This window comes from Cnephaeus nilssonii (assembly GCF_951640355.1).
Source record: "Cnephaeus nilssonii genome assembly, chromosome: 4".
Taxonomy (NCBI): Eukaryota; Metazoa; Chordata; class Mammalia; order Chiroptera; family Vespertilionidae; genus Cnephaeus; species Cnephaeus nilssonii.
Window position 1 is genome coordinate 79,915,807 of NC_137075.1, and position 25,333 is coordinate 79,941,139.

Sequence of the window (25,333 nt, forward strand, 5' to 3'; positions counted from 1 at the left end):
AGAGAGAGAGAGAGAGAGAGAGAAATCACTTTGCTGTTCCACTTACTTATGCATTCATTGGTTAATTCTTGTATGTGCCCTGACCAGGGATCAAACCGGCAACCTTGGTGTATTGGAATGACACTCTAACCAACTGAGCTACCCAGGCCCAGCGGGTCCCTTTCAGGCTGGAGGCTGTGGGTGGAGCCCTGTCACTCCTGCTGGCTGGCTTGGATGGTTTCCCACTGTGTTAGGTGACAGATTGTTCTTGGACAGGAAATCATTTAAGTTCAGCTTTTCCTCTGATGATCTGGGAGGCACTCAGTCAACACATGTGGAACTGACATCCCATGGGACCCGGTCCTTCATGGACCTCTGAGCTGGGGTCCTCGGGCACAGCGTGAGATACTTTCCACAGCGGGGGAGGAGTGTGGGATGTGGGATCTCCAAAATCATGGGGTTGGCGGGGGCGGGGTGCTCCCTATTGGGCTTCGGGGAGGCGTGGAAGTTATTTCCTTCCTCACTGTCCTGTGGCTTTGGGGACACCTGGTAGCCTCAGATGCCCTTGTGTGAGGTCCTTTTCAGAGGCCGTGGCTCTCAGAGGGAGAGGCTGGGTGCTGACAGTTGCCAGCGTGCAGGCAGCTGATGTCTGTGTTTAGGAAGGAGGTTGACACCAGGGGTCTTCCCTGCTTCCCCTTCCACACCATCTGCCTTTCCTGATGTGGATGGTTGATGGGGATGTTCCGTTCCAATTTATCCTGCCTCTCCCCTCCCGAGCCCCGAGATGGGTGGAGGAAGGATGTTCTCTAAGGCGCAGTGTCTAATACAGAGCCACCAACCACACGTGGCTATTGGAATGGAAGTTCATTTCAATGAAATAAAGTTAAAAATTCAGTTCCTCGCCCTAGCCGGTTTGGCTCAGTGGATAGAGCGTCGGCCGGGGAACTGAAAGGTCCCAGGTTCGATTCCGGTCAAGGGCACAGGCCCAGGTTGTGGGCTCGATCCCCAGTGGGGGGACTTACAGGAGGCAGCCAATCAATGATTCTCTCTCATCATGGATGTTTCTATCTCTCTCTCCCTCTTCCTTCCTCTCTGCAATCAATAAAAACATATTTTTAAAAAAATTCAGTTCCTCAGTTGCACTAGCCCCATTGCAAGTGCTCAGTAGCCGCAGGTGGCCAGTGGCTCCTGCAATGGACAGATTCCCACCATCACAGGAAGTCAGTCGGGTGCCCTCAGCCCCCGCTCTCTTTTCTCCTTTATGATTCCTATCTGGAGAGACTGGAAGCTGCTGCTCCCTAGTCCGGGACCCCAGACTGTGCTGCCGACTGGGCATTCAAAAGCAGAGAATGAGCGAATGAGCGAAGTGGAAATAAATGCTTCAGTCCCCACTCAGTGCTGAGTCCAGGACGGCCCGGGGCTTGGAGGTCTTGTTCATCCTGCGTGTGACACCCACCTTCCTGAAGCTGCCACCCCGCCCTTCCAGCGAGGCCAGCCTGCAGCGGGGGTTCTGTTCTGCTCACCACTTAATCCACTGCGTGCATTTTTCAGGGGGTCCCAGCCTAACCGGGCTTCCGATCCAGGTCCCTCTCCTGAAACCCCACATCTCCTGGGGTGTTTATCTGGTTACTGACCTGCTGCAGGGTCCTGGGAGAGAGAGCTGCTTCCTGTACTGGCTCGCTTGGCCATTAGTCGTTAGTTTGCCTGTGAGAGAGGCTGGCCGTTAGGGGTGGGAGGAAGTGGGGACGTGTCTATCTGGGAAGACTGACACCGAGGCTGAGGCTTTCTAGAACAGTGCAGCGCGGCCTTACCGTCCTCCCCGGAGCAGTCCACGTTGTCCTTTGAGTCTCTCAGGTCCACCCCACAGCACCAGGAGCCCAGTCCCCACATGCCAGTCGACTTTGAGACTCCACCGGTGAACCTCTTGTACCTGCTTTGTCAGGGAAACGTCCTCTCTTTCCACTGGGGTTGAAAAGCTCAGAGGATATGAATCTAGGGTTGCCAGCAGCCGGCTTCCTGGCATCCCAAAGAGCGCCAGCCTAGAAAGTGGATCTCAGTAGAGTAGAAAAGGGAGCACAAACAGAGCCCTGCAATATTATTATTTTTTATTGATTTTTTTTTTTTTTTTTTTTTTTTTTTTTTTTTTTTTTTACAGAGAGGGAGGGAGAGGGATAGAAAGTTAGAAACATCGATGAGAGAGAAACATCGATCAGCTGCCTCCTGCACACCCCCTACTGGGGATGTGCCCACAACCAAGGTACATGCCCTTGACCGGAATCGAACCTGGAACCTTTCAGTCCACAGGCCGCTGCTCTATCCACTGAGCCAAAACCGGCTAGGGCGTCCTGCACTATTATTAGAGCCAGTTGTGCCTCAATGCTTTGCAAACTAATGTACTTCTGTGCCTGGACTTTCCTAGCATAAGAGACAATTAACACCTTTACTGCTCAAGTTAGTTTGTATCGACTCTCTTTGTCACGTGCAACCAAGAGAATCGTAACGAATATAGAGCCATTAGGTCTGAATGTTTGGGAGGAGAAAGCCTCTGCTTGAAGGCCAAGTTCAGATGATGCTAAGATACCTGCAAGGAATGACGAGCCTGGAAAGAGACACGAACCAGAGGTTCACAGGCACCAGAGTCACACACAGACGCGCCTTGACCGTAGGTTTGCCCTCCCATCACTGTTTTCTGCTTCTGATATTTCCTCTCCTCTTCAGCTCTCCCAAATTCTCCCTCTCTCTCAAGACCCGGTTAGATGGGGGCGGGTGGAGGTGGGCAAAGAGGGGAGGGGGAAGGGAGATACCTACAATAATGTCAAAATGAAAAATTTTAATTAAAAATAAAAGACGCTGTTAGATCCTACTTCCTCCAAGAAGTCTTCCCTGACCACCCCAGCCTCTACCCTCTGGCTTTCAGTACTAATTACTTATCCAAGAATGAAAAAGCGTCTTGTATCATGTCTGCTTTCATTGTTTGGAATGGCCCGTTAAAGACTGTTGTGTTATATGATTGCAGTGGGAATGGGATCTGATGGTTTTGTGTCCCTGACAGGAGCCAGCCTAATGCCTGGCACAAACAGAACCCCAGTGAATGTGTGGGGGGTAGAAACCTGTGGGAAGCAGGGTGAGACTCGGGTCTTCCTGCAGCTCTTCTCAGTGGGAAGTGAGCACTCCACGCCAGCGTCCAGGATGACCGTGGGCTGCGTTCCTCTAGTCAAGTATCTGGTCTCTGACCAAAGGACTCTGTTTCACATCGGGAGTGAGGATGGAGGAAGAGGAGGGACAGGGGAAGAGAATGGAGAAGAGGTGAGAATGTCGATCTGTGCTGGATGGCTGAGGCCTGCAGGAGGCTTTCCTAGGTCACCCAGGAGAGTGGAGGAGAGAAGTGGTGCTGTGTCCCGGGCTTCTCTCAACTCCCCAGGGGAAGAGTGGGCGTGGGGTGAGGGCAGGCACAGGTCTGAACCAGCTCCTCTTTGGAAATACCTTCAGAGCTGGCTCAAGGGCCACATGGGAGAAATGAGTCCTCACGCCACGGTAACATCTCACTCTCGGTCCATTTCAATGCAGCTGCAGTTATATTTTCCACCAGACTTGGGTCTGAATGGTATTCGGCAAACATACTCCCCCAACCTTTAAAGCCCAGGATTTGCCAGCATGGAAGCTATTATAATAATTTAAAGGCCTTTTGAGTGATGAGAAGATATTTGACATAAGCACATATCCTCATTCTTTGAAAGCCAACATTATTTGAATATATGCATTCTTGAGTCATTCATAATGAGGGAGAGAACCTCTTTCCTCCCTTCAGGTGTGATAATTGTCACATCTGAGAGCATAAAACAAAGCCTATTCAGTTAGGTCCTCCGCTGTTCTCTGATTGTTTTCTGGCTTCTCTGTTTTTCATTTGGTTATACATTTCCCTCATGGGGGCAAGGCCACATCTTATGTCATCCAAAAATCACGACACTCAATAAGTGACTACTGGATGAATGGATAGATGGATGGATAAATACTCCGTAAATTCCTACTTAGACAAGTAACAACAACAAAACTCTGTATTAGGGTTCTGCAGAGAAACAGAACCGATAGGATATCTGTATTCTTACCTATCTAGTTAATATTATTTTATATTTATTATTATGAGGTATTGACTCATATGGTTATGGAGGCTGAACAGTCCCATGGTCTGCCATATATAAGCTGGAGACCCAGGAGAGCCTGTGGTGCAGTTCGAGGGCTGAGAGCCACAGAGCCACAGAGCCACAGAGCCACAGAGCCATGTGGCAGATTCCAGGCTGAGTCTGAGGCCTAAGAACCAGGGTGCTACGGGCAGCAGAAAACTGACATCAGCCCTAGCTGGTTTGGCTCGGTGGATAGGAGCGTCGGCCTGCAGACTGAAGGGTCCCGGGTTCGATTCCGGTCAAGGGCATGTGCCTTGGTTGCAGGTGCATCCCCAGTGGGGAGTGTGCAGGAGGCAGCTGATCGATGTTTCTCTCTCATCAATGTTTCTAACCCTCTGTCCCTCTCCCTTCCTCTCTGTAAAAATCAATAAAATATATTTAAAAAGAAAAAGAAAAAGAAAACTGACATCACAGCGGGGCCAGACCAATTTTCCCTCCACCTTTTGGTTCTATGCAGGCCCTCGGTGGATTGGGGAGGGCCATCTGCTTCACTCAGTCTACCAATTAAATGCTAATCTTTTCTGGAGACACCCTCCCGGACACACCCAAAATAACATTTAACTAGATATCTGGGCATCCGGAGAGCCAGTCAAGTTGACACATAAAATTAACCATCACGAACCCTAACACTTATTAAGCATTGACTGTATCCCAGGCACGTGCTAAGTGCTTTATTGATATTATCTCAGTAAATGTGTGTGTGTGTGTGAAAATTACATAGAGAAAAATATTCTAATACCAGGTGACTTCTAGGGCCTCTTCCAGTTATAAGATTCATTGGCATGGCGAGGCATTAGCGAAACTAGGATGCTGAGGCGGGCCTTGGGAACTTAACACTTGGAAGTAGAAATAAAAACTTTCGTTCCTAGTTACCTCTTTCTGTGGACTAGGAACTGTGCTAAGTACCTTTCAAATATTTTCTCACCGATTCCTGAATAATACCCTATGAGATAGGTACTACTACTGACCCCGTTTCAAATGAGGAAACTGAGGCACAGAGAGATTAAATGGCTTCTCTAGCATTCAGGTGTGCTGACTCAAAAGCCTGTGCTCTTAGCAGCTCCGTGCTTCCAGAGGGACTGCGAAGCCCTCCGTCCAGGTCCGGATGCCTTGCCTTTCCACCGGGATGCAGGTGAGCTGGGGGAGGGCGGGGAAGGGAGCATTGCCAGAGAAAACAGCGGCTGTGAGGAGGGGTGGCACCCCTGGCATCTGGGGCTGAGGAAGGTTCTGGAGGCCATTCTGCAGGAGTCTCTGAGCCAGCAGCAGGCCAACGCCCCCTCCTTTCAGCAGCACTTGGTAAACCGCAGCTCTGCTCCCTCCGTGTCTCCCAGGGGCAGGCAGGACAGGATGTTCTGAGTTCTAGCAGCAGGACTATTTCTTGGGAACTATGATTAGGACTGAAAAGTCTGTGGTTGCTAGGCAAAGGCCCTGCCTTACCTTTTATAGCTGTCTGGCTGAAATGTCACAAATATTTACAGACTTGCTTTTTTCCTCTCTCATCAGCTTGGTGACCCTGAACACGTTCTCCCTTGTGCGGTAGGCAGTTGGACGGGCAGGCGCAGAGCTAGGACGATGGGCCAGGTACAGAGGTCACCAGGGCGGAAAAGCTCCAGGTGTCTAGCAAAGGACAATGGTAGGGTGGGACCTCGCCCCACGGTGGCCTTTTCCCCCTTAGCATGGCTGGTCCTGCGGTTTGGACCCTCTGACCTTCCTTTCCTAGAGATAACATCTAGGCCTCAGTTATATTTCAGCTCCAGGCCCAGAAAAGCAGCAAAACCAGACGAGCGATACCACCAGTGACACCAACACTGACCTCGGGACCAGCTACAATGAATAATGACCCCTGACCTGGTGCTGACCAATCAATCAGTGGAGACCTAGACACACCAGGAAAGCTGCCGAATATTCTATTGCGACCTTCCCCTGGGACTTCCCCTAAAATCTCACCCTTAAAACCCTTAGGACATGGACCCAAGGCAATCTCCCTCCTGGGGACACACCCAAGCCTTTCCCTTTCCCCTTCCCCCTCTCCTCCTCTCCCCTCCCCTCCCCCTCCCCCTTCCCCTCCCCCTCCCCCAGGCTCCTTATCATTACCTTCCTCACTCCCAAGCTCCAGGGACCCTTCCTTTACCTCTGTAACTTGTTTTCTAAACCCATTTCTTCAATGAATTACTTCTGCCTCTGTGGTGTTAACATAAAAACATTCAAATCTGTAAAGAATTTTTGTGAGTTTATTTGAGCCAGACTGTCGACAACTGCCGGGAAGCAACATCTCAACGGATTGGGATAGTGCTCCGGAGAATGGCGGTTTCTCACCTGTTTGTATACATTGCAACCAAAGGAGGGGACGTAGGTGGTGATAGACTAGAGAGGCTGATAGACTAGAGAGGCGGGAGAAAGCAAAGCCAGGAAACCTCTGGGATTGGATAAGAAGTAAAACGATAGACACATACTTAGGTGGGTGCAGGAACAATGAACATGATAACAATGAAGGAATTTGTGGTATCTGTCCTGGTGCCCTGGCACATTAGGTTGTGCCCCAAGGGGTCCAGAAAAAGGGAAGTTACAAGTTACCCAGACATTTCAAGGATATGTTATCATAGATGCAAAGAGACAGATAGGCTCAGTTAAGGTAAAGGTTGACCTTGTCAGTGAAGATACCGGCCTAGGAGGTGACTGCCCACCACAACTGCTTTAGTTCAAGTTTAATTTCAGACCATCCTTTGTGGTTACTTTAGGTCTTTGAGTTTGAAAGACTCCCACGCAGGCCTCCCTTTCGTCCACAGTGGTTTTCCAAAAAAAAATGTGCTCTTATAGATTGAGGCTTGGCTCTGAATTTTTTCCTAGCCAGAACTCAAGTACCGAGATTGTTGAACCCCAGGTCCAGTTCTGACCCCAGGGGTCTAACACGTGGTGCCATTCAGGCTGCCTACAACCCTTTTCTTCCTATTATTCAATTTACCAGCCCCTGGAACAAACTCACTTGTGAGCCCAGAAGACTTTCTGGGGATCTGTAAAACAATTCACACTGGTTTGGTTGGGCAGAGTGGGGTGGGAATATTTCTTGGGTTTGATTTTGATACCGAATTTTTGGACTGGAACCCGGATTCTTTGTCCGCCGGAATCAAAGAATGAATCCATGGACAGAGAGTGGTATAGCATAGGTGGAGATTTATTGAAGAACGAGTATAGACTCCCACACAGGGAGGGGGAAGAGTCCCACTGGGTTCCCTTTCCCTATGGCTTATAAAGTTTGCAGATCCTGGTGCCTTGATACCCCCCTCTGATTGGTCACTATTCCCTTAGCTTGGTTACTATAGTAACTCCTGGGCTCAAAGGTTGACCCTCACATGTCCCCCCTCCTTCCTTATTGTTTTCCTATTCCCTTTGGGCTTTCTTCCTTTTTTTCTGAATGAAGGGCTTCCTTCTCTTTATTTTTAAAATATATTTTATTGATTTTTTTTTACAGAGAGGAAGGGAGAGGGATAGAGAGTTAGAAACATCAGTGAGAGAGAAACATCAGTCAGCTGCCTCCAGCACATCTCCTACTGGGGATGTGCCCGCAATCAAGGTACATGCCCTTGACCAGAATCGAACCTGGGACCTTTTCAGGCCGATGCTCTATCCACTGAGCCAAACCGGTTAGGGCCCTTCTCTTTATTTTGTAAATATAGACCTTTTGCCGTTCCCAGCTCCCTCATTCTATGGAAATGTACTTGTTGCAGCTTTTCAGCTCCCCTATTCTATGGAAGTATACCTTCTGCTGCTCTGCAGCCCTGTGCTTCCTCCATGGTCCCCTGAATTTCCAAAATTTCTAATATTTCCTAAACCTGTCCTATTTTACCCCCAAAATTGCTGTTTCAGTTCGGTTAAGTTGTTCTCACTTCCTCTGCTCAGGTCTAACTGCTCTTAGGAATCTGGGGTGGGGTATGTTGGTGGCAGGATGCTGGGTAAGAGCATGAGTTCAGGCTGCAGAGGGTCTGCACATGTCTCGAGTTTGCCATTAAAGAGCCACATGACCTGGGACATGGGACTTGGCCTCTCTGAGACTTGACGTTTTCATCTGTAGAATGGGAGGGAACTGTTAACTGCTTCAAAGGATTGGTGAGGGTGAGACAAGCTAGTAAGCCAGGACAAGCAGAATAGGGAAACTGAGACAGTTAAACAGCAGTTTGCAGCCATCTAGTAAATCCTATCTCCCCTAAACCTGGGACACTTAAATGGTTTGCACGTCTCCCCAACCTGAGGGCAAATAGCTTAAATCACCCTGTGCAGGGAGACAGATAACAGAAACCCAATTAATGCTATAGTATTTGCCAACCACACCCAAGCACAGAGGGAGTTAAGAGAATAGCATTGGTACATCAGCATAAAGCTGATGAGTATCCTGTTAATCCTCCCCTAAGACCTCCCTTAAATGCCCAGCCTTTAAACCCCCTCAAAACGAAGGTCAAGGTGCACTCTGCTCTCCCTCCAGTACACCCTCACCTTTCTCCTTCCCATCCCCCTCTCCTTCCCTTACAGGCATGCATCTCCCAAACTCTAAGGGACCCCACCAGGCTTGCTACTAGGGGTCTTGGCAGTTTGTCCCGGGCAAGCCCCGACCCAGTCCCAAGGCCCCCTTTCCTTTGACTTTTTTTGTTTGTCTCACTTAGTTATGCATTCATTGGTTGCTTCTTGTATGTGCCCTGACTGGGAATCGAACCAACAACTTGGTGTACTGGGACAATGCTCTAACCCAGTGGTCGGCAAACTCCTTAGTCAACAGAGCCAAATATCAACAGTACAACGATTGAAATTTCTTTTGAGAGCCAAATTTTTTAAACTTAAACTTCTTCTAACGCCACTTCTTCAAAAATAGACTTGCCCAGGCCGTGGTATTTTGTGGAAGAGCCACACTCAAGGGGCCAAAGAGCCGCATGTGGCTCGCGAGCCGCAGTTTGCAGACCACGGCTCTAAACAACTGAGCTGCCCGGCCAGGGCCTTCTCTGACTTCTTAGTGACCTAAAGCAGACCAGTGTAGGGCCATTTCCTCACCTAGTTCTTCTGTGGGCCTTCCTTGTTTCATTGTCCCCAGCTTTTTAAAAAAAGTTTTTATTTTTTTGATCCTTATTGGAGGATATTTTTCCATTGATTTTAGAGAGAGTGGAAGGGAGGGAGGGAGGGAGGGAGGAGGAGGAGGAGGAGGAGGAGGAGGAGGAGGGGAGAGAGAGAGAGAGAGAGAGAGAGAGAGAGAGAGAGAGAGAGAGAACATTGATGTGAGAGACACAAGGGTTGCTTGCCTCCCACTCACCCAGGCTGGGGTTGAGCCTGCAACTTAGGTACTTGCCCTTGACCGGTCCATGGGCCGATGCTCTAACTACTGAACCAAACTGGCTAGGGCTCACTGTCCCCAGCTTTAATAAATGTCCTCTAAAATTCACCTGGACTTGCCTGGCCGGTGTGGCTCAATTGTTGAGTGTCAACCTATGAACCAGGAGGTCACAGTTCAATTCCCGTCTGGGCAGATGCTCAGGTTGCAGGCTCGATCCCCATTAGGAGGTGTGCAGGAGGCAGCCTACCAATGATTCTCATTATTTATGTTTCTCTCTCTCTCTCTCTCCCTCCCTCCCTCTCTGAAATCAATAAAAATAAAACACCTGGACTCATGTGAAATTTTTCCTGCACGAAGTCAAGAATCTACACACTACCCGGCTGGCCCTAAGCGGACCCACTAGGGCCAGGTCCCCTTTCTGGTAACAGGAGGATGGAGTGAGAATGCTGATGGAGCACTTAGTGCTGCTCCTGGCATGACACTGTCCCCATAATCTACCTGGCAGGACAACCGCAGGCCTGGGATAAGGGTATTTGGATCTTAGCATCGGGGGTTATGAAGACAGGCTTTCCTCCCTAGGTAAGCTTGGAGATGGAAGGAAAAGAGAGCTTCCTGTAGCTGAAAGGTCCAGTTAGGGGTTTCTTAAGATGGTAGAATCCAAGATTTCTAGGATTGCAGGAGACGTTGGGACTCCTCTAAGACGGAGAATAGGCAGTTACTAGCAGGAGAGTGAAAATGGAGTGAACCAGGCGACCTCCACAAAGCACCACATATGGAGAGAGTGAGGTTTTGATGGGATTGCCTGGCAGCCAAGAATAGGATAGGCCTGGGTGGAGAGTGTGAGCCTGCTCACTGCTCAGGTAAACAGTTACCCCATTCACCTTGGGCCAATTCCTCATTCCCCCTGGAGGGGATGCTGGTGACTTCAGAAACTAGATGGACTTGGTCCCAGTTGCCCTAATCTGGTTATAACCAACCCATGTTTCCTCTAGGGTCTGGCACAGAAACCAAAGGAAGGGTATGCAGATCTGGGGCCCGCTGGTTCCTTGGCACAGCTGCTCTGTCCTCTTCCGACGCGATAGAGGAGTCAGGGCTGGGAACCCAGGGGCCCCAGTGAGGAAGAAAACATCAACAATCAAAATTACAGCCTGGAAGAACTGCCTCCGTCTGCAAGTGACTGGGCAATTACCTCCCATTAAGCTCTCATTAATTTGTTTTCTGAGGGTTACAGTACAGTCCCTGGTGGGTGTACCCACCCTGCTTAACACCAAGGTGTTGAAGAAGATGAAGTCTTTCCAATGAATCATGGTGGAACTCTTCCATCTGGTTAACTCTAATAGCCTCACTTACCCAGCAGGATGAGCCAGGCCCTTTCATCTTCGGAGCCCTGGGAGGGACTGCAGGGTTTTTATTTTGAGTCCAGTTTCAGGGGAGGAAGAGGAAGCACCAGGAAGGGAAAGGAAAGACACAAGGCAGAATGCAGACCAGTGTTTTGCAAAGTGTGGTCTGTGGCTGGATCTCTCTTGCATATGAATCACTTTACTATTCACCATGCCGAGTCCTGAGTCAGAAACTTTCCAGGTGATTCTTGCGAGTCCTCAGGCCTGAAAATCTCAGGTAGAAGGGGAAAGCTTTCGGACACTGGGATATGACTGACAGTGATAAAATGAGGTACACAGGCAACATCATTTCAGCCCATAATTTCTAAACCCGCCCCAGAAGATCTTTCACGTTAGCTTTAAGCTGGGGAAAGCTGGACTGTTTCATGTTACACTTCATCCATCTACAGCTGGTGGTGCAAACAGAAAAAATGTCTGGCCCACAGGCTAGAAGTCAGAGATGAAAAAACTTGTTTCATTGGCTCATCGAAGGCTGACGTCTTAGTTCCAACTCCCTGATCTCAGGTGTTGTAAATGCTGATACACAGTCCCTTTATCTCCAGATAACGAAGGTGAACATAAGTGATCTCCAGAAATGGTTCACACGTGGTTCCCAGGTTCTTGAAAAACCACAAGTGATTGGCAAATGTTCCTGTTACAGACAAAAACTCAAACAAACAGCTCATTTCCTTCAAGGGCTCCTCACGGCCGTGGCTGGCAGCCTGAATGCAGCAAGGAGGGAAGTCGTCCTCTCCCTCCCCCCACGTCTTCCCCTTTCTGATGTCAGATTTTTCTGACACTAGGGAGTCCAAACGGCGGGAAAGAAGCTATTGATAAGGAATGGGGCTCCCACCCGCACCCCACCTCGGAGGTCACTGCCCTCTCGGAGTTGGTTCCAGACATTTCATTTCATTCATTCCAGAAAGCCCCTGGGCCACAAGGCTCTGAATCAATGTCTTGTAAGGCGTATGTTACATTGAACTTCATTCAGTGTGCTCTGGGGAAATGCAGGCGTGGGTTCTGATAGGATTCTGATTACAAGTAGCCTGGGTAACTCTGGAACAGGTGGGAGTGACCCACACATTTTTACTTTTTTAAAGAAATAACCTTTTTTTAAAAAATTGATATTATTTTTAGAGAGAGGAAGGGAGAGAATGAGAGAAAGAAACATAGATGTGAGAGAAAGTCGATCAGTTGCCTCCCACAGGTGCCCCGATGGGGAATCAAACCCGAAACCTGGGTATGTGCTCTGACCGGGAATTGGACCCATAGCCTTTTTGTGTATGGGATGATGCTCCAATCAACTGAGCCACACTTTAAAAAAAATATATAGCAGATTTATTGAGATATATTTCACATACCACACAATTCATCCATTACCATAGTCAATATTTTTAGTATTGTATTACTCCTAAAAGAAACCCCAAACCCGTTAGCAGTCATTCCCTTTTCCTTCAAACACCCCAGCTCTGATCTTTTTGTTTGTACAGATTTGCCTCTTCTGGACAGTTCATAAATGGGATCATACATGTGCAGCCTCTTTCACTTAGCATAATCTCTTTAAAGTTCACCTACGTTGTAGTAGGAATTAGCACTTCATTCCTCTAATGACTGAATAATATTCCATTGTATGGATATACATTGTTTATCAGCTGATGGACATTTGGCATGTTTCTACCTTTTGGCTATTATGAATAATGTTACTATGAACATTCATGTACAAGGTTTTGTGTGGGCAGATGTTTTATTTTTCTTCTTTGAATATATTTTTATTGATTTTAGAGAGGAAGGAAGAGGGAGAGATAGAAACATCAATGATGAGAATCATTGATCAGCTGCCTCCTGCACGCCCCCAACTGGGGATTGAGCCTGCAACCCTGGCATGTGCCCTTGACTGGAATTGAACCTGGGACCCTTCAGTCCTCAGGCTAATGCTCTATCCACTGATTCAAACCTGCTAGGGCCTGGACAGATGTTTTCATTTCTCTTGTGCAGATACCTAGGAGTGGAATTGCTGGGTTGTGTGGCAACTCTATGTTTAACCTTTTCAGGAACTGTTTTCCAAAGTTCATTCATCATCAGTGTATGAGAGTTCTAATTTCCTCACATTCTCATTAACCTTTATTATTATGTTTTTGATTTTAGCCATCCTAAAGGATTTGAAGTGATATTTCATTGTGTTTTTTTTTTAATATGCATTTTCGTAGAGGCTAATGATGCTGAACATGTTTTCACATACTTATTGGCCATTTGTATATCTTCTTTGGAGAAATGTCTATTTAGATCCTTTGCCCATTTTTAAATTGTATTATTTGCCTTTTTATTACTGAGTTGTAGGAATTCTTTTTATTTTTTATTTTTTAAATATTTTTATTGATTTCAGAGAGGAAGGAAGGAGAGAGAGATAGAAACATCAATGATGAGAGGGAATCATCGATCGGCTGCCTCCTGCACGCTCCCCACTGGGAATCGAGCCCACAACCCGGGCATGTGCCCTTGGCTGGAATCGAACCTGGGACCCTTTAGTCCACAGGCCGATGCTCTATCCACTGAGCCAAATCAGCCAGGGCTGTAGGAATTCTTTTTAAAACAAATATTTTATTGATTTTTTTACAGAGAGGAAGGAAGAGGGATAGAGAGTTAGAAACATCGATGAGAGAGAAATATCGATCAGCTGCCTCCTGCACACCCCCCCACTGGGGATGTGCCCACAACCAAGGTACATGCCCTTGACCGGAATTGAACCTGGGACCCTTCAGTCTGCAGGCCAACGTCTATCCACTGAGCCAAACCAGTTAGGGCGAGTTGTAGGAATTCTTGACATATTCTGAATAAAGTCTTACTAGATATATGATTTGCAAAAAATTTTTCCCATTCTTTGCCATCCTGATATGTCCTATGAGGCATAAACGTTTTAAATACTGATGATGTTCGATTTTGTTGCTTGTGGCTCACACTTAGAGAAACATTGCTAAGTCACCTTTGACAGGAAATCTCTAAGTGTGGGACTTGTTTCCCCATCCCAGCCAGCTGAGGCTCCTCCTCAGGGCTGGATGCACAGAGCCCCAGGGGACCTTCACAGTGTTTACACCCCTCCCACTCCTGAGGTCTACCACAATAGAGCAGCTGAAATGACAGTTTGCAAATGTCCTTTATTGTGAAAACTCAATGGCCTTTGTCTCTGGAATTTGAAATTTTGATGCAAATGTTGGCAGCCAAGGGTTTGGAAGGAGGAGGGGAAGGGCCCAGAGAAGAAACCACGCCATTGATCTCCATAGTGAGTCATTTCTACTCTATGTTGTCTTGGTTTTTCTCACCCATAAAGTGGGGGAAATACCTCCATCTCCCCATGTCAGCGGGGGTACTGTGAAGATGATTTGATCTGTATTTGTTAGAACACTTTGAGATCTTGGATTAAAGGCATCACTGAGGCACAAGGTGTTATTATAACAATAAATGATTTAATAGCAGGGAGAGTGAAGCTACTAAAGCAAGAATGGACAGGGGCAGGAAGGAGAGAGGCTGTGAGTTGTGGATGGAGGAGCTGCAGCCTAGAGCTCCTGGGCCCAGACTCGGGTTTTTTATTCTTAGAGGTGAGATTGTAAATTTCTCCCAAATGGTTTGGGTTATTTCATCTGATTCAGCATTGCTTTACAGAGTGCTTCTGTAAGGAAACATGACACCCTTTTTGGGAAATAAACCATATGTATATATACATTAAAACCATTAGAAACAATGCAAGACATTATAATCAAATGCTGAATTGAATAAAGTAAGTATCAAAAAGAAAGACTAGATGGTGGTGAAGAGCAGTGGTCCCATTATGCATCCCAGGTCTATCACACTGACCTTGTCTCCTCAGTTTCTTCTTTTTCTGTGACTGCAACTGTTCGTTTCAAGGGCTTAGAATAATGGCTAGCACATAGGAAGCACTCAATGTGGGACCTACCTGGGATTTTGTCTTGCACTCCTTTTGTTGGTTACACAATCTTGGCCAAGTTGCTAGAACCCTCCCATCCTCAGTTATCCAATCTGTAAAATGGGCATCAAGATAGTTACTGGCTCCCTAGGCGGCTGTGCAGACGATGGGAGACAATGTAAACCGCCTAGTACCCACAAATGGTAAGCATTCGCTAAATGAGTTATTATTACAGTTATTAACACTATTTCCCGCCCCGGTGGACGAGTCAGGGGTGCGCTCAAGGATTAGTTGAATCCCCAGCTTTCTCAGGAAGCTGGAATACGAGGTGCGCAGGAAGGTACTGGTAGCATTCCGGTGAGCAGAGAAGAAAGCGGGATCAAAGAAAGACGGAGGCCTGAGGATGGACCGCCGTCTGGAAGGCAGGCAAGGACCGGGCCTCCTCAAACTGTCCTCCAAGCCCGGAGCCTGGCCGGCTGCATGTGGCCGAGCCGCGGCGGCGGTTTACCTCCGAATCCCCTTCCACATTCTCGACTTTCACCTTCCCAGCGGGCCGGGGCCGGGGCCGGGCTCAGCGGGGCGGGCGCAGACCCTCCCTCCCTGAGGAATGTGGGTCCGCGTCCCGGGCCCGCGAGGCCCGGCGCATACCTCCTCCCCCGCAGCCCGGAGCCCCGCTGTCTTCACCTCACCCTCCGCCCGGATCCTGTTTCAAAGTCACCTGAAAGCCATTTCCTTCCGCGTCCGCCCCGCCCCTCTCTCCCCTCCCCTCCCCTCCCTTCCCCGTAAATCTGCTGGAGCTTGCTTTTACCTGGAGCAGTTTTTTTTTGTGTTTTTTTTTTTTTTTGGGGGGGGGTGCTTGTTTTGTTTTTAAGAATCCTCTAAGCCTCTAAGCACCGTTTACTATACACACTGGTCTGCACCCGGATACGAAATACACCCCGTGGTTCGGATACCTGCGTCCCTCCCCTCCTCCTGAGGGACTAGCTTGGACGCTTAACCTGTAGGACCGCTTCCAGGCTCCCACCTGGGCTTCTCCCCTCCAGCCGCGTGCTGGGGCAGCATCTTTTATCCGGGACCTTTACTGCGGCATTATTTCGGGTTTTTAAATGTTCACTCTCGCTCAACACCCAGCCTGCCCCTGTCCCCTGCCCCCTGCCCGGCGTGTACCTTCCCATGCCTGTAGGATTACACACAGCCAGAAAGACCGATGATCTGCCCTGGTTTTACAAAAATGGGGTCCTCGAGGGCCGCAGGTTCTGCATCTCCCCCCTCCACCCCCACAGCCTCTGGGGGGACTCCCTCCCAGGAATCGGCTTCATCTCTCGGTCAGCTTCTCACAGGCTCGGGTTTACATCAGGAAAGGGTCACGGGAGCCGAGTTTCGGGGAGGAATTCAAGTCGTGCCTTTCTGACTCAGAAGGGCCGAGCTGACCAGCGCCCGTGGGTTCAGGACCCCCCACATCGGACCCCCAACCGGAAGCCCCTTTTCCTGTGCGTGCAATAGGGGACGCGTGGGCGGTCCGGAGCCCCATCGGGAGGCGGTGCTATCAGGTAGGTGACACCAGGGTGACCCCACCACGTGCGTGTTCGACTCTGGGAGCATTGAGGCTGCCCGGGAGCGGCCCGCGCGCGGCGGGGACCACCGGCCGCGCACGATCCGCCGCAGCCTTCACCCCCGCGGCTCCCGCTCGCAGCGCCGCGAAGTTTCCCGGGCCCCCGCCGAGCCGCCAATTGCTGGATTCCCGCAGCGGCCGAGTCTCCACCCACTGGAAAAATTCCTGGGCCGCCCCTCCCTCTCCCCTCCCTCCCGCTGCAGCCCGCTCGGCCCCGACTTCCTGCCGGGCGCTGGGAGCCGCGCAGGCCGGAGTCCCCGGGGGCCGCCAGGGGCTGGCAGTGGGCGGGCGCGGCCGGCAGCCTCGGCCCCTTCCGCGAGCGGCTTTCAAACTCGCGCCCGCGTCGTCGCCGCACTGGGCAGCCTCGCGCACCGGGCGTGCGGGACCCGGCGGACGGCCGCCGCTTGGTGAGTGTCCTTCGGCTGCCCCCTCTCCCTCTGCCGAGGCAGCCGGCGGAGCAGCAGTGCCCGGAGTCACTGCGAGGTCCCCCCCTTTCCCGGGACGCCCGCCCAGCCCCGCGCGGGTGAGGACGCGGACTCGGTCGGCGTAGGGAGGCCCCGGGCTGCCTTGGCTCTTTCCAAGGCGACCCTCCCGGCTCAGGGCTGGAGCGCGGGGGGCTCTTGCAAGGGGACGTTTTCCGTCCTTCAGCCCCCACCCCGGAAACAAAAGGAGCGAGCGCGCCGGGTGGCCCCGAGAGGCTCCGCTTAAAGCCCGGGAAGCCCGCGAGGCTGCGCCCCCTCTCCGCGCCCCCCTGCGCGCTCGGTCGCCCGAGGTGTGGTCCTTGCCCCGGGCGGTGGGCCCGGCGGGGCGTACTCTCCTGGGAAGGACCGGAGCCTCCGGTCCTGGGAGCCCGGGAGGCGCCAGCAGCCTGTTCCGGATAGTGCCGCACGGTGCTGGCTGTTGGGAACCGCAGCTCCTGTCCTGGAGGAGCTGGAGTGAGTGCCAGGAGTGGGGTGATCGGGAGCGGAAACCACCGTCTCCCTCGACCTCGCCCACTCCTGAAATCGGTTTGGCTCATTTGCTCCGTAGCCGCAGCCCTTTGGTTTGGAGAGCTAGGATAAGGCGTGCAAACTTGAACATTTCAAGACGTTTTTAAGTAGCTGCGTTTACTCCTGGGAGCCGCTTTTGAAAACAAAAGGAAGAACGAAGCGGGAAATATACTGGTGCGAGGCTGGAGAGGTGTGGCCTGGGGGGGTCGGTGTTACCGGCAGTTGTTAGAGTTTCGTCTCTGAGGTCACTCTAAACTGTTGGCAGATGAAGGGGCCTGTCCCCTGCTCTGGGGCCCCCAGGAGGGGGTCCAGGCTGCAACACCCTACAGATTCCCAGAGTCTCAGCAGCCCTGCCTCTGCACGCAGCCCAGTCACACTGACCTTGCTCAAGAAATAATAAGCAGGCAGAGTGGGGACAGCCTCCGTGGGTTTCCTGCTGAGCAAATCACCTGCCTCCCTTTAGGGCGGTGCCTGTCCAGCCCCTCCTCTGCTGGACGGGGAGTGGACTGCTGAGGGGCTTAGCTGAGGCTACCTCACCTCCACCATCTCTAGCAGAAAACCTAGGGAGTAAGAACCAGAGGAAGGTGTACCCCTTCCCTCTGTTATTCACCCCTTCCCTGCGGTCCTGGGACACCACATCTTCCACACCTGCTGATAACACTTTTGCTGCCCCCCCCCCCCCCACCCGAGGGTTGGACAATCCTTTGGCTCCCTGGGTATCTGGTTCTGGGTATGGGGCAAACCAAGACGCAGCGGGAGGGGTTTGTGTAAGCTTGGGAGCCTTTCTACTGCCTTTTATTAGAAGTGGCATAGGTCTGTGTCTGTCTCTCTCTCTCTCTCTCTCTCTCTCTCACACACACACACACACACACACACACACACACACACACATACATCCATCCAGAGCCCCACGGCAGGAATTCTTAGCTAAGAAAAAGAAAAAGAAAAATGAAGTGGTGTAGCAGGAGCATGGAAAGAGCTCTAGGAGCTCTAGCCTGGGAGTCCAGCACAGGATTTTGTCCGAGTTTTAGTCCTGTCTCTACTGCATCCCGTCAAAGACTGATAGACGATCGAGTCTCTTGGGCTGGAAGGCACCTCTGATTTGCCTATTCCAGTGGTCGGCAAACTGCGGCTCGCGAGCCACATGCGGCTCTTTGGCCCCTGGAGTGTGGCTCTTCCACAAAATACCACGGCCTGGGCGAGTCTGTTTTGAAGAAGTGGCGTTAGAAGAAGTTTAAGTTTAAAAAATGTGGCTCTCAAAAGAAATTTCAATCGTTGTACTGTTGGTATTTGACTCTGTTGACTAATGAGTTTGCCGACCAGTGGCATTGACATGAAGGCAGCAGAGCTCAGAGATGGGAGGTGATTTGAACCTGATCCTTGTTGGCCAAATAGGGACCAGCACTCAGGTTTGCTCACTCTGTCTAATCGTGCTTTCCCCCCACATGACTTGGGCAAGTCACTTGTCTTTTTTGACTCAGTTTCCACATGGGGCGCTTGCCTGCTCTTCCTCATAGAGGCTGGGGTGAGTGAGACCCCATGAAGCCACACAGGTGGAGAGTGCTCCATAAATTCCTGTACAAAGTAAAGGGCCCCGCTGTGGCTAAGAGGGGCCCCCTCCAGAGCTTTATAATTTCCTGGGGTGGTCCCACATGTGCCACAAGGAAGGGTAGACACCCGAAGCCAGCGGTGAAAGTGTACACCCCTGGCCTGTAGTATCTCATCTCCGGAGTAAACATTTGCTTCACCAAATCTCTGGGTCACTGTTTACACTGGAGGAGGCCAAAGGCCATGGCCTGAGAGAGGACCAGGGTTGGAAGGGAAAGGACTGTGCCTCTTCACCTCCCCCCCCCTCAGAACCTTGCGAAGGCGCTGGCTCCCAGCCTCGAGTGTTGCTACAAGCCCAGGCTGGAGCTGACCTAGCAGGGTTAACAGTGGAGCCATCTAGCTCTTTTCTGTTGTGTTCGGGGTGCGGGGGACTCTGCGCTTTGGGAATGCGTTGCCTTTCCAGCTGCACGGAGGGCTGTTTTCAGCTCCTCGTTTGCCCCCCTCCCCCCATCCCAGGCTGCCCCTCTGGCCCAGGCGGCTGCTCCGGCCCGCCTCTCTGGCCAGCTGCAGGTCCACAGGCCTTTGTTCCAGGCCCGCCCTCCCCGGCAGAAGCCCTCAGGCTGGGGCCTGGCAGCTGGAACTCACTCCTGCCAGCAGGAAGCCTCTACTGGAGGGCCTGGCAGACCCTCATTTCCTCCTGTGAGGCTCATCTTGGGGCCCCCAACTGGCCCCTGGCCAGATTCTCGCACTATCTTTTCTCATCCCCTTTCTTCCCCTGAAGAGTTGGATCATTCTCTTTTTCTTCCATACTCATGCCTCTTAGTTCTGTTTTAAAGCATTCACGTATTCATTCAACAGTTATTTATTTGGCACCTACTACATGTGAATGCTAGACGCAGGAGACGCGGCGGTGAACAAAACATACAACTATCATTGACCTGTGCAGTGGACTTTTAGTGTGGGAAGCTGACACTAAGCAAGGTAAATAATTGAACTAGAAAGCATTGTAGCGGTGGCCAGTGTGGCTCAGTTGGTTGGAGAGGAGTCCTGTGTACAGAAGGCTTGCCGGGAAGGAGGAGTGGTCCATCACCAGCGGGGGCAGCCGCCTGTAAGGGAGGCAACCAATTGATGTTTCTCTCTTACATCCGTGTTCCTCTCCTCCCCCTTCCTTTCTCTCTAAAATCAACGAAAACATACCCTTGGGTGAGGATTTTTAAAAAAAGCATTTTAGTGATAAGCAGAAAAATATGATCGGGAAGGTGGATGTGAATTTCAGATGGTGTCTAAGATTGGCTGGCCTGGGAAGCATGGAGGGAGGGAGGTTTGAGAGAATGCCTGAAGGCGGTATTTCCCTTCATCTCTGATTTTCCTTTTCTTGAAACCTTCCTGCAACACTCTGCGAACTTGGACGCACCTGGGTTCAGATCCCAGCCTGGCAGCCTGTTAGCCCTGGGGTGCCGAACTCCTTTGTGCCTGTGTTTCTCACATGTAAAATGGAGTTAGTCACCGGACTTACCACGTACGGTATTGTGAGAATGAACAAATGAGATGATGTATGCTAAGTGCGTAGCAAAGCCAGTACAGGTGTTCAATGAATGATAGTCTTGTTATTTCTCAACAGAATCCTGCAGGGGTAGCCTAAGATACTGAATGCTAAAGACTGTAGATGAGAAGTTTTTTATTTCCGTTATTAGGTGGGAAGGGGGAATTCGAGGGAGATGAAAATAGAAATCCTAGTTAGTGCAGGGCTTTCTACAGGACCTGAGGTTCTGGGTGGTTGAAGGTGTGTGGCGGGAAGGTGGATGCTGCTTGCCCTGGTGACTGGCCGGGCTGGGGGCAGCCCTGATCCTCTCTTGCTCTGGAATTCCCTGTGTTTTCCAGCAGCCGGGATGATTCACACCGTAATCTCTGGCCTCTCTACTCTGCCTCAGGCCGGAATGGCTCGCAGCCCCTCTCCCGCCGTTTTGTAGATAAGTTTGCTGGCGTAGGGGTTGGGGGTGAAGGGGGTGGGGAAATGAGGGAGGGCTGCGGGAGAGCTGGGCAGAGGGTGGGCGGAGCTGTTCTAGGGAGCCTGTGGCGGTGGCTAGAGGATTGGGATGGAGGCTCAGAGGCAGCCTCGAAAGGAGTTCTAAGAAGGGTCCACAGGGGCCCGCATGTAGAGTCAGGGAATGGCGGTGAGATCTCAGGGTCTAGCTGCCCCCTGACTGCTCAGAGCTGCCCGGCTTCCACCCGCCAGCCCAAGGAGGCTCTTCCCCGCCCAGCTGGAACCAGGGCCTCAAAGGGAGGGGCCCATCGAAAAGTCTGCTGTCACGGGCTGCGGTGAGCGGTTTCCTGGGGGCCCTGCCGGCCCCGGAAGCCGGGCGGTGGAGGGTGGGGCCCAAGGAAATGGTCATTGGCCAGACCGCTCCCCTGGAGAGCCCGCGGCGCTCGCAAGGCCAGCCAGGCGGGCCCTGCGGTGAAGGAACTTGTGCCTGGAGACCAGCTAAAGCTAGATAGGATCTGGCCTCGGAGGAAGTTGCAAAGAGGGCCCTGAACAGCCCCAGACAGTTTTGTCGTAGGAGAGAGAAAACTGGGCAGGGTCAGTGAACCTGCGATGGTAAGGGGGTGCGTGTGGAGATGCTGGCAGCCTCTCTGGGGGTTAGCTGTCTGGAGAAAGGCTGGTCTGGGCAACCGGTTTCTGCTGTGTTCGCCGTATTTTGGTTAGAAGCTCTCTGAGGGCAGGACCGCGGCTTGACTCATCTTTGTTCTCACACAGCCTGCGGAACTGTAGAAAGGAATCACAGTAGAAAGGAATTGGAACAGTAGAAAGGAATGGGGGCAGCTGAGCTTGCCCTGGGGTCCTGCCCTGAGGAATCAGGGCTCAGTGGTCTCAACTATGCCCGCTTTTGCTCTAGGAAGTTAGGGGGAAGAAGGCGGGTGTGTGTGTGTGTGTGTGTATGTGTGTATGTGTATGTGTCTGAAGCCCTGCCCCTGTGGGCTGTTGCTATCTGGAAATGCAAGCTAAGGGAGAGAGGGGCTTTTGTAGCCCTTTTGCTGGCCTCTGGAGTGGGAGCTTTGGTTTAAGCTCAAGGAATGGATTTTCTGTTCCGAGCTGAGCTGACTGTGGGGCTGAACACAGGACTCGATGGTGGCTGTGCATGAGCCGTTGGGAAACAGTTTGAGGAGGTTGGCTTTGATTATTATTGGGGTCTGGTGGAGAGTGAGCGGATGCAAGAGGAGGGGAGTCAGTTTGACTGTGGTCATAGTACCCCAAGAGGAGAGAGGGGTTCTGCAGGTACTACCAGGCTTTGAGACCCGTGTGTGTGTGTGTGTGTGTGTGTGTGTGTGTGTGTGTGTGTGAATCAGAGGTTCTTGAGCAACAGATGGCAAGTGTTTGTTGAAAGGAAAAGGGAACAGTATGCAAGCAGCCTCTATGCATCCTGCACGTTGCTACACCCCCTGTGCTGGCTGGATTCCAACAGATGGTTTGTCGAATAACGAAAACCCTACTGTGTGATGAGGCCTTAGGAATGAAAAGCATTTTCACACTCTTCACACGTGTTCTATTCCTGTCTGGAAGTGCCCAGGATATAAGACTCTAAGAAGGTAACCTGTGGTCAGCCTGGAAGAGTGAAGGGGGCCAGTCCTCCCACTCCGGCTGCATTTTGCCCCCAAGCAGACTGCAGGGTGTGCTTATAGTCTTGAATATAGTTCATCCCATAATATGTCCCATAAAATCGCAGAACATCTCTCCTACCTTATTCAGGACTTGGCCACCCAGGAGCCATACTTATCCGCATAAAGCCAAGTAGGTCTCAGATCAGCCAGGACTCAAGTGACTACATTTCTTCCCACATCAGCCCCTGCAGACGCTGCTTAACTTTTATATATAAGCTGTGTCTTCCTATTTCCAAGCCCACAACTGAAAGGAAGCAGCAAAGAAGAGGGTAAAGAGACTGGCATTGAGAGGAAAAATGACCACAGTGCCACTAAGAGTTGATGAATAAGTGTGGACAGAGATCAGAGGCTATAGAAAGGCCGTCCAAATGTAAGAGTCGGGAGTCATTTACTTAGGAGGCATGGCTTGGCGCTCCTGGGCCCTTGTGGGAAATCCTCATTTTGATAATTGATGCAATGGAGTGGATGGACCTTGAGAGTATCATGTAAGTGAAATAAACCAGTCAGAAAAAGCTAAGAACATGCCCTGACCGGTTTGGCTCAGTGGATGGAGCGTCGGCCTGTGGACTCAAGGGTCCCAGGTTCGATTCCGGTCAAGGGCATGTACCTTGGTTGCGGGCACATCCCCAGTGGGAGGTATGCAGGAGGCGGCTGATTGATGTTTCTCTCTCATTGATGTTTCTGACTCTCTATCCCTCTCCCTTCCCCTCTGTAAAAAAATCAATAAAATATATTTAAAAAAAAAGAAAAGAAAAAGCTAAGAACCATAGGATTTCACTCATATGTGAGATACAAAACTGAAACTCAGACACAGACAACAGTATGGCGGTTACCAGAGGGGAAGAGGGTGAGGGAGTAGTGAAGGGTAAAGGGGGCCAAATATCTGGTGATGGAAGATGATTGGACTTTGGGTGGTGAGCACACAATGCAATATACAGATCGTGTGTCGTGTACACTTGAAACCTATATAATCTTATTAACCAACGTCACCCAATACATTTAATTAAAAAAAAAAAGGTAATTGATGCTTTGCTGGTAATTGTGACCCTGAGTCCTCAAGAAAAGGTTAAATTTATATTCCTCGGTCCTGTTTAGGAAGGAGGTGGAGTGCATATTTTTAAAAGATTCCCAATCAGATTGACTAAAAATTTTAAAAAAATGTTTATATTGCCTGGCCTGTGTGGCTCAGTGGTTGAGCATCGACCTATGAACCAGGAAGTCACGGTTCGATTCCTGGGCATATGCCCGGGTTTCAGGCTCAGTCCCCAGTAGGGGACATGTAGGAAGCAGCTGATCAAGGATTCTCTCTCATCATTGATGTTTTTCTCTCTCCTTCTCCCTTCCTCTCTGAAATCAATAAAAAAATATTTTAAAAAAGTTGAGCCCTAGCCGATTTGGCTCTGTGGATAGAGCGTCAGCCTGCAGACTGAAAGGTCCCAGGTTCGATTCCAGTCAAGGGGACATGCCTGGGTTGTGGGCTTGATCCCCAATAGGGGGTGTGTAGGAGGCAGCCAATCAATGATTCTTTCTCATCATTGATGTTTTTCTATCTCTCTCTCCCTGTCCCTTAAGTCAATAAAAATATGTTTAAAAAAAAAAAAAAAAGTTGAGCCCTAGCTGATTTGGTTTAGTGGTTAGAGCAGGGGTCCTCAAACTTTTTAAACAGGGGGCCAGTTCACTGTCCCTCAGACCGTTGGAGGGCCGGACTATAGTTTTAAAAAAACTATGAACAAATTCCTATGCACACTGCACATATCTTATTTTGAAGTAAAAAAAAAACGGCAAAAACCACCCGCATGTGGCCCTCGGGCCGTAGTTTGAGGAAGCCTGGGTTAGAGCATCTGCCTGCAGACTAAAGGGTCTTGGGTTTGATTCCTGGTCAAGGGCGTGTTACCACGGTTGCAGGCTCCATCCCCAGCTCCGGTCAGGGCACATGTGGGAGGCAACCAAGCAATGTGTCCCTCTCACATAGACGTTTCTTTCTCTTTGTCTCTCCCTCTCCTTTCCACACTCTCTTGGGTGAGGATTAACAAAAACAAAACAAAGCAAAACAAAAAGTTGATACTTAGGTAATAATATCACTAATCCTCTCAACAAGGTGAAATGAGTGGTGTTACCCCATCCACAGATAAGGAAACTCAGAAGGTTCACTCAGCCAAGACTTGGGGATGAGGTGAACGTCTGAGAGACCCTGGAGTGCATGCTCTTAGCTTTAGGACCCTAGGCTTTTGAAACTCCTGACTTCCTTAAAAATGTGGCTTTTTGGACAGCTCTCTGCAGTGAGTCAGGGTTTTACTGTGTTAATAGGAGAGCCAGGAAGGGTCCACCTTAACTCAGCTCTGCCCAGGCAGACTGCCAGTTATCCCAAAGGGCCCTGGCCTGGGTGAAAACAAGAATGTTTTCAGTACACTTACACTCCAGGCACCTGCCTGGGTGTCTGTCACACAGCCCTTTCTGAGGCCAGAGAACGACAGGGAGGAGCTGCGGTTTCCAAAATCCCAGGCCTCTGTCCATCAGGAGCTCCGTGCCTTTGTTTCGGTTCTGGATGCTGCGGGAAGATGCTGTGCTGTGCAGTCTTGGCGCTGGTTGTTCTAGTCCAGTGGTCGGCAAACTCATTGGTCAACAGAGCCAGATACCAACAGGACAACGATTGACATTTCTTTTGAGAAAGCCACATTTTTTTAAACTTAAACTTCTTCTAACGCCACTTCTTCAAAACAGACGCGCCCAGGCCGTGGTATTTTGTGGAAGAGCC

General features: G+C 50.5%; 1 protein-coding gene across 5 annotated transcripts in view; it reads left to right on the top strand.

Annotated features, from left to right (window-relative positions):
- Window positions 1–16,656: 16,656 nt before the first annotated feature.
- PLEKHG3 (pleckstrin homology and RhoGEF domain containing G3) overlaps window positions 16,657–25,333 on the top strand; it is a 41,492-nt gene continuing 32,815 nt past the window's right edge. For all 5 annotated transcript variants that reach the window (XM_079769622.1, XM_079769623.1, XM_079769625.1 and 2 more), the window contains exon 1: window positions 16,657–16,791. The gene's annotated coding sequence lies outside the window, so the exon portion shown is untranslated. The remainder of the gene's footprint in view (window positions 16,792–25,333) is intronic.